Source organism: Acartia tonsa, chromosome 12 (assembly GCF_053477335.1).
Source record: "Acartia tonsa isolate MP-2025a chromosome 12, ASM5347733v1, whole genome shotgun sequence".
NCBI classification, from domain to species: domain Eukaryota; kingdom Metazoa; phylum Arthropoda; class Copepoda; order Calanoida; family Acartiidae; genus Acartia; species Acartia tonsa.
Window position 1 is genome coordinate 24,827,420 of NC_137271.1, and position 10,035 is coordinate 24,837,454.

Consider the following 10,035-nt stretch of genomic DNA (forward strand, 5'->3'; position numbering starts at 1 on the left):
AGTTATGATGCAGTGTTGATCCGAGAGATTTAAAGACAAAGTAGATAAAACTATTGGTTGAAACGTTTGGACACTCAACTTAATAACACAACAAATCAAAATCTATTAAAAGTACCCAAAGTATTTAAATTAACGACTAAAAGATATGATTATGAAACTTTGGGTACTAGTGTACTTGACAGTCAAATGCCCCTTCCTCCCTGGAAAAACCTTCCTTACCTTGAATTCAGCAATATTTACAAACATCAGCAAAAGACATAATTTTTTTTGTCATAAAGGTTTCCAATGAGCACTAACATTTTCTTTTTTTTCCTTGTCCATTTGTTAGTCAGTTTTATTATTTCATCCGTAAACTAGCGACTACGCCCCTAGAGGCCTCTTGAGACACTTGAGGGATTGGAGGGGTATGTAATATGTATAGACCCTCCATCTCATTTTTAATTTTAGTTTTAAAGGAATAGTATAAAAAATCAAATGTGAGGATGAGGTTACACCTAACCTAAAAATAGTTATAACCATTCCCTGTCGCTACAGACAATCTTTGCAGTCGTTAGCGAGGTCTTAAGGTACAGACATAAAAACATACTGTTACTTTTATGTAAGGAATGTTTTCTAAGTATATGCCTTGTTTCTTATGGAAGCTATCACGTTTGTTAAAAACTAAACTTATCTATAATTAGGATAGGTCTGTACGTCCGTCCGTCCGAGACAGATAGCTTTTTTGTTAATTTAGGCACGTTAGAATTGTCCTATCGATTTCAAACTTTGCATGGTGATTCCTGTAGTAGATAGGTACGATTTAGAAAACGTAGCAACTCTATAATTATTACCAAATTGTCCATACGTCCATGCATTTTAAACATGTTGATTTTTACTTTTTTAACAACAAATTTTTATGTGATCTAATTATCCAATTGTTCTGATTTTTGGTATACTGATTCCTGGGACAACAAAGTACAACATTATAAGTAAAGCAACTCTATAATCAAGTCCTAAAATGTAAGTATGTCCATAAACATTATCCTGTATCAAGAAGTTTTTCAACTTACTCACAATTTTCCTTTATCTCTTATTCATCTATATTCAGTTTATTCAGTTCTGACACTATAGAAGTGTTAATGTCCGTTTGTCCAACTGTTACAGAGCTTCGCTTTTATGGATGTTGTCATCCTTGTTTCTTCATAGAATAAATACTTTGTGTATTAATCGTGTACTTTTTGTAAAAATAAAAAAATAACTTAATCTTAAAATCTTGATTAGTATAATTGCTTCCACAATAATGGAATTAAATACTTGGATATATTGACAGGGAAAAATCTTATGTATTGTAACTTAAGGTTGCCGACGGACCTTATTTATTGATTAGTTTGTTCATCCAGTATGGATGGGTAAAAAGGATGGAATGGGGATATAATTTGCAGTATCACTTTATTAAGGTACAAGATAATCTGAGCAATATCTGAGTAGTATTATATCGATTCCCACAATCGTAATTGCAGGGACTTTGGACTGTTATTACTTTGAATTGATTATAGAGATTTATACAATAATGGATGTCAATGACTTTTTTCATCTGCTACCAAATGTTTTTGCTACTTGGCTGTTTTAATATAAGCGAAACCATTGGTTGATTTTCAATGACCCAATTGAGAGTCGGGATAAGAACACTGCGATACAGTTATTTAACCCCTTCCCCCTCTAGTGTTTTACTCTAATGAAGGATAAAGCAACCATCAGCAAAATTTAGTCGTGAAGCCATAAAATTGTTAGAATACTTTAACTTTAAGCCCTAATTAATACTATTTATTATTTATGTCCAAAATTTATTTACCCAGAGAGGTTTCGTTGACATTTTACTTGATTTGTTTATTTGAATCCCATGTCCCTGCTATTTTGAAATCTCTTTTAAAAATTTAACTTAAAAATTTTTTTTGTGAATCATTGGTTTGGTTAGTACAGCTAGGTATAGCAAGCAGTTTTTTCTAGATGTTTCATACAAATGTTTTTATTCCTTCATTGTTACGTTAGTCTTAAAAATGATTTTAATAAAAATATTTTAATCATTTATTAAAAGCACAACTTCTCTATAATTAGGGTCGGTCCGTTCGTCCATCTGCAACAAAATAGGTCTTTTCGCTAATTCAAGCATGTTAGAGTTATCTTCTCGAATGCAAACATTTTATGATGATGTCTATAATAGTTAGGTACGCTTCAGGAAGCATAGCAACTCTATAATCGTTACCAGTCAGTATGTTCATTTTAAACATGCTGATTTTTTAAAACTTTTTGTTAATTTTTTTTATGATTAGATAATTCTACTTAATTTATTTTTGGAATGCTGATTCGTAGGACAGCAGGAAACAATATTGTAAGCAAGGCTATTCTATGATCAAATCCTAAAAATGAAATTCTGCTCTTTACTGTATCCCAAATTTACACAATTTTGCAAAAAAATTATGTACAATTTTATCATCCTTTACAAATTAATATTCTCTTGCTAGGTTATGACATTCTACAGTTGTTCATTTGTCCTACCATTTTAGAGCTTCGCTTTTATGGATTTGTCATCCTTGTTTTTTTTTATTTCTATTAGAGTAACCAAAGGTTATAGTGAGGTGCAAACTTTTTGGATCAGCTCAGAAAAACTCAATTTCTCAGCAAAAAAATTTGTGTCATATTCTTTCTAAAAAATGACAACATATTAGTAAAATGAATGGGTCAATATCTAAAGTCCACGTATCAATCTGTTTATATTATATTGTATAATGACTTTGGGATTTCCGCCTTTTATCAACAACATTTTAATAGTGGGTGGCTTTTATCATGTTTTAAAATGTTGTTAGCAAAACTTCTCTACGACTATCCTTATAATAAAGTAACATGATGTATGTTTGTCTGTCTGTCTGTTTGAACCGAAGGATCTCGCTAACCGCTAAACCGATCGGGTTCTCCTTAACTTCTCATAGGTCCTGGGAAGGTTTTTAATATTTGGGTACCACCCTCCCAAGCAGTGGCGTATGAAGCACTTTGTCTAGGGGGGGGGGAATTTTGAAGATTTTGTAAAATTTTGCCCCCCACCCTAAATCAAAGTGCCCCCAGGGGGCACTTTGCTTTAGGGGGGAGGGGGCATTTGGATTATATATACTAATTTTAAATAAGGGCGTTTAAAGGGGTGGGATTATTTGATTATAAACCTATTATTTCTCTAATTAGATATTTGAAATAAAAAAACATTCAAAGTGCCACTAGAGGCCTCTAGGGGCGTAGCCACTAGTATGATAAAAAGCAGAAACCATTTAGAAAGGCGCGAAGTGCAAATATTTTTCTTCAAATATTTATGGAGGTAGTGGTTTTTGGGCTATTTATTACTCTAGTCCCCAATATTTCATATAAAATTTTCTTTGGGGACTTTAATGGAATTTTGATTGGTTTGTTAATTAAGTTCAGTTTCCATACGTTTCATTTACTAATTGTAATCTATATAAGGGGTAATTTTGTGTATCATCATTGGGAATATACTAAATTTCTTTTGTAAAAAGTTTATATTATACAAAATAAAATACTTCCTATTACCTGGTTTGTTATGTTCAGTGAAAAGAGATTATAACCTTATTTCTACACTCATTGAAAAATTTGGTAAGGTAAAAATTAATAGTAACTGTCTGTTTGGCGCAAAGCGCAAAAATTTTTTCTGTGAGTATTTCTTGATCTTTTTTTTGGAAACTGGGATAGTTTTGCTTTTTGTAGGGTAGGGGGAAAAAAGGGGCATTTTTGTTGACCAGGGGGGGGGGGGCAAAACGGGGCATTTTTCAACATTTAGGGGGGGGCAGGGGGGGCGGTGGCTAGGGGGGGCGATTGCCCCAAACGCCCCCTTCGGTTCGCACGCCAATGCTCCAAGGGAAATAAAAAAAATCGAGAAAAAAATTTTCGCCCAGTGACTTCAGTGCAACATAAAGAGGTTTCGTAATGACTTGAACGAAAAAAAAACATTTAAAATTCCACTAGAGACCTCTAAGGGCGTAGTCGCTATAGTGGTCTCCTTTTCTATTTTATTTTAAGAAGAAAAGGTAAGAAACATTGTTTTGGTTAGCGAGATCCAAATGCACACACATGTATACATCCTGTTACTTTGAAATAATAAAACTACTTATTTTACAGCAGAAAATGTGTTTTCCTAATAAGCATACATAAAAAAATAAATAATGCCCAAAAAAATTTAAAACTAAAGAATATTGAAAAAAAATGTATGCTTCTAGCTTCAAAGGATTTCAGCAATTCACTAGGAGGGTGGGAAACCATTATAGGTTGAATAAAGGGAAAGACAAAATCATATAATATACACCCCCCCCCCCTAACTCACGACTTCAAGCCAAACATTTAATTTTTGGCCAACCGTTTGGTTTTGTAGTTTACGTGATCTTTCAGAACAAAAACGAATACATAAATGTTCTCTAATAAAGTTAAACACGCAACGGACTAAAATAACGATAACCACATCTCCTCATCCCCCTACTGGATAAACGATCTGACCAATAAACGAGTTCCATTCTAGCAAGCTAGATTGACGACAATATTTCCCCTGTCATAATATCCACATATATTCTATATCCATTTATCCTCATGATAAAGTAACAGGATGTCTGTCTGTTTGTACCGAAGGATCACGCTAACTGCTAAACCGATATGGTTCTCCTTTACAGGGCAGATCCCGCCCAAATTCTTTTTTACTTTTCGTTTTAAATCTAGAAAATGAGTTAATGAATTCAACTTCCCCCTCCTTAAGTGCCGCTTGAGGCCTCTAGGGGTGAAACTGCTTGTATAACATAAAGCTAATGTGTAATGTAGGAAACTTGTCCCCCCGAATAAAAATGGTTTGTACTATGATTCATGGTAAAGAAACTAAAGAATAGATTATGTAATGTTGTCGCAAAACAAATCTGAAAAAAAGGATAAAAGCAGAGCTCGGCAGCAGCGCGTAAGCCGCGTATAAGCCTCAGTGAAAACTTAATATCATAAATTAAAAATTCAGCTGAGATGGGTTTTTAATAAATGCCGCGTTTTTTCGACAATTTTTTAGACATTGATTGATTGAACGAAGACGATGGGATTTCAACACATAGTATACAACATAAGAATTCAAAATTTTAAAATTATTATTTTAGCCATTTGTATAATGTCCAATACAACTTAAATCACTTAAATCCATTTTCGCTGCATATTTATTAATGCATCTTTTTAGAGCTGTGTTAGACATTATACAAATGGCTAAAATAATAATTTAAAATTTTGAATTCTCAAGTTGTATACTCTGTTAAAATCGTACGGGGCATTGATCTTCAAGCTGAAATAAGCTTTTTAACATATTGTACAACTTTAGAATTCAAAATTTTAAAATTATTATTTTGGCCATTTGTATAATGTCTAATACAGATCTAAAAAGATGCATTAATAAATATGCAGCGAAAATGGATTTAAGTTGTATTAGACATTATACAAATAGCTATCCCATCGTCTTCGTTCAATCAATCAATGTCGAAAAAATTGTCGAAAAAACGCAGCATTTATTAAAAACCCATCTCTGGATCCCTATGCTTATTTATATACAGACAATCCATCTTTTCAAAGAAAAAATATTTTTGTAAAACATGCGGGTTCAAATTTAAGGCTGATGCGCGGCTGCTGAGCCCTGATAATAACCGCAGAAGAGAGTAATTTAAAACCAAAAATAGGCATGTTTAATTTTCTATATATTTAACTTTGCTATCCGCGGAAAAATTAACTATAATACGATGCTATATATGATTTTTCAGTATGGCTAAGAACCGGTTCTAATCCAGCGGTTTCGGAGCCATCCTGGAAAATTATTACCAAATTTTCCTTCTGATTCATACAGTTTTGGAAAATTCTAAATTAAAGTAAACTACTGCAGTAAAAATCATTGATTGTTTAATTTTGTACCATTAAGTTAAATATAAATTATAAAAAATCGATATATTTTTACTTGGATTATGCACCAGATTTTCATTTACTCTCATAAAGTTGTGCTCGCAGCTGGCTACTTTAACGATATCCTCCATCCACCCTATTTAACCCATCCATCATCCATCAAGTAATTTAATACAACATCCCTCTTTGGTTTGAATAGACTTATAGACATAAACAGGCCATAAATGAATTATAGAGTAACTTTAAGTTTTCATTGATGTGTTGTTTTTATATATTAAAGTTAAATTCAAAGATTTAAAAAAAATCCCAATTATGTCATCGCAATTATAAAGTAATCAAAAAGTAGGAAATCCTAATTTTATTTTTTTCATGCGCATATCTTAAAAACTTTTAAAAATTTGAATACTAGTAGTTTTGAGTCAGCCAAGAGAAATAACAACGTTTTTTTTAGAAAAGCAACAAAATAACGTTATAAAACTTTGGGTACAAGTTTTATCCTATATTATAAAGTAGTAAGCGGTTTTTGTACGTCCCGAAGGATCTCGCTAACCGCTGAACCGATATTGTTCTCCTTTACAGTGAAGCTTCTTATAGTTCCTGGGAAGGTTTTAAACTTTTTTTGGGGGGGGGGATGTCTCCACCCCCTCCCCCCAAAAAAATATTTTTTTACTCTTTTAAAACTCAAATTCAAATGGGATGAGGTCGACTTTTCCCCCTTAAGTGGCCCTTGAGGCTTCTAGGGGGCGTAGCCGCTAGTTACAATAACACAATAGGGCATGCCTACCTTTCCCTTTTCCATAGCCTAATGGTTTAACACCCCCCTTGTGTATCACTGTACAGGCCACTGAAAATAAAGCTACCAAAAGTAACATTTCACGAGAAGAATTAAGGGATCTAAAGGGATAAGACAATGGCCAATAACTTAATGTACATCCCCAATGAATATAAACAAACGTTTTTTTCTTTGTAGACTACAATTAGTGGTTGAAACGCTTGGACACTCAACTTAATAAACCAACCATTCAAAATTTAATTTCTCAAAGTTGTTTAGCCAGCGAATAAGAAAATATTATCATAAAACTTTGGGGACTAGTGTAATAAACAGCCCAATGTCCCATCCCTTCCAAGGAATATTTGTATTTAATTGTCCAATATCCAAAGTTTGAATGAAAAAGAAAGATTCATCAGTTCATAAACTGGTTTAAAGCTTACTAAGTTTACTATAACCCTTTGTAAGATTATCAAATAAATTTTAAACAGAATCAAGAACAAGTCTTTCCATGAAATCAGGGATCTTCAGTGATAAGACAATGGACGATAAATTAAAAAAAAAAAACATCTACAATGATTAAAAGCATAATTACATAGAGACAGAGGTAACAATTGGCTGTTTATTACACTTGTCCCAAAAGTTGTATAATAACGTTTTCTTATTGGTTGGCTTAACAATTTTGGGGACTCTCATCGAATTTTGATTGGTTAGTTCATAAAGTTGAGTGTACAAACGTTTCAACCACTGATTTAAATATACAGAAGGTGTAATTTGTAATGTACACCTCATGCAAATTATAATTATTGGTTGAAAAGTTTAGACACTGCTTGTTAGTTCTCAGTCAATCAATTAAAATTCAATAAAATTATCCAACATTTTTGAGGCAACGTGGTTTTAATACCAGTGACTAATCTAATTTTTCCGTCCAATGTCCACTCCCTTCCTGTATAAAATCATTTGTTTATTGGCCAAGCAGGGAGGGAACATTGGGCTGTTTATTACACTAGCCCCCAAACTTTTATAATAACGTTTTTTATTAGTTAGAAAAGGAACTTTGGGGACTCTTAATGAATTTTAATTGGTTGGTTTATAAAGTTGAGCGTCCAAATGTTTCAACTGCTGATTGTAATAAATTGAAAGGGTAATTTTGTTTGTAGTCAATGGGAATTTATCAGCCATTGTCCTACCCCTTGAGATTCCTGTATATTTGCAGCGTTTGTATGTAAATAATAGTAAATAATAACTGACCAATAAATTAGGTCAATATTAGCGAGCTAAATTTATAGCAAATTTTGTCAATATATCCATGTTTATTTTAATGTATATTATTATTTATTATTAGTTGACAACTATTTATAGTCAAGTTTTAAAAGAATTTTAAGTTTTTGTTCTAAGAAAATTATTTCTACCTCTAAATGTTTTACCCATAAAGAAAATTTTTTATATTAATTTTCTTTCTAATTTATGTTGTAAAATTTTTACAGTAAAAATTACCTTCATATTTTATTATCAAGTTTATTTGTTTGTTTTTATGCTTGTAATAGTTATTTATCGCATCTTATCATCTTTTTACTTTTCCGCGAATATTGAAATGGAAAATTTTAAGATTACAACCAAGTGTATTATACCCGAGGGGCCGAAGGCCTGGGCTATCAAAAAAGGTAATGATCTAATGATTTTTATTTTGATATTTGTGGAAAATTGTCTGTATTACAATGTCAAACATGATTTTTCAGTATGACTCAGAACCGGTTCTAAACCAGCGAATATAAATTGGTTTCAAAGTAAACTGGAATAAAAATTGTCATTGTTGTATATTTAATTTTTGCAATTATATGAAAAGTCATTGAGTTGCATTTGATTTTTTTTTACATAAATCTTTACATAAATAAATTCATTAGAAATTAGGATGACAACATCCATAAAAGCGAAGCTCTAAAATCAAACAGTAGAACAAACGTGAACACTTAAAGAGTGTCAAAACTTAATAAGCAGAAGATTAAGTTAAAGTTATAAACAAAACTTGCTGCAAAATTGCGTAAATAAAAGGATTCTGTATAAGGAACTGGTTATTTGTTTATTTTAATTATGATATATATCAATTAATCGAAAATTGTCTTATCCCTTTGGATCCCTGCAAATAATGCAAGATAAAATCTGGGAGTTTGAAAAGTGTCCATGCATTTTTGCGAATTTTTATCAAATGAAATTCAGCAAATATTTTTCTAAACAAGGATGGCAACTTCCAGAAGAAGCAAAGCAAAAATATGGATGGGAATTCGGACAAGGAGATTAAAAAAGTATTGGTTAAAATCAAGAATAGAAAATTAAAGAAAAAAACACTAAAACTAAATGAGGATATTTAGTTCGCTTTTTTGAGAGTGATTTATTCTTTGTGGTTTTGAATGCTAACTTTTGAAAGGCCTTTAGAATCAAGTTTTTTCTCTATATTCAAGGGCTAGTTACATTTGTCTAAGTGATTTCATACAAGTTTAACACTGAATGAATTTGAAGAAAAAAATATGATTACAATAAACAATTGACTGACATTGAATGATGAATTAACTGCTACCCAAAGTTTTTTTAAATACATTATCTTATTTGTTGGCTCATAAACTTTGGGTACTTTTATTGAATTATAATTGGCTGTTTCTTTTTAAAAATTTTTGGATATCTTTTGTAAGAGGTTATTTCTCCTAGGAGGGTGGTGGCACCCTCCTAAAAAAACCTTCCCGGGACCTTTGACAAGCTACATTGTAAAGGAGAACCATTAACAAGATCCTTTTGTACAGACAGTGAGACACAGACATCCTGTTACTTTTATATAAAGATAAAACAACCTTTAAAAGGCTTAAAAAGACAAAAGACCTGAAAAAAATACAAAAAGCCTAATGGGACAAAATGCCTAAAAAAATATAATGTTTTTAGGTCTTTCCTGCTTATGACTTAGTGTTTCTGTACCCGGACAAATTTCCACATGAAATTTTGTCTGGAAATCTTAACATGAACAACATCGATAACTAAGTTTGTGTTCATTTTTGGCAAAAGTAGTTTATGTACGTTTTAAGTATATTATTGTTTACTGATACTTTTTTTTATCCTTAATAATATTTCCAGTATGGCTTCGAAACCGGACAATATCCGCTGAATTGGAACTAGTTCTAAGCCATACTGAAAAAGCATGTATCGTTTTGTATTATGGCCAATTTTCTACAAATATTAAAAATTATAACAGTTTATACCAGTTTTGTTATCCTGGGCCTTTGACCACTAGGGGCTATAAAACAATGGACATAAAATTAGTTTATTTCCACAAC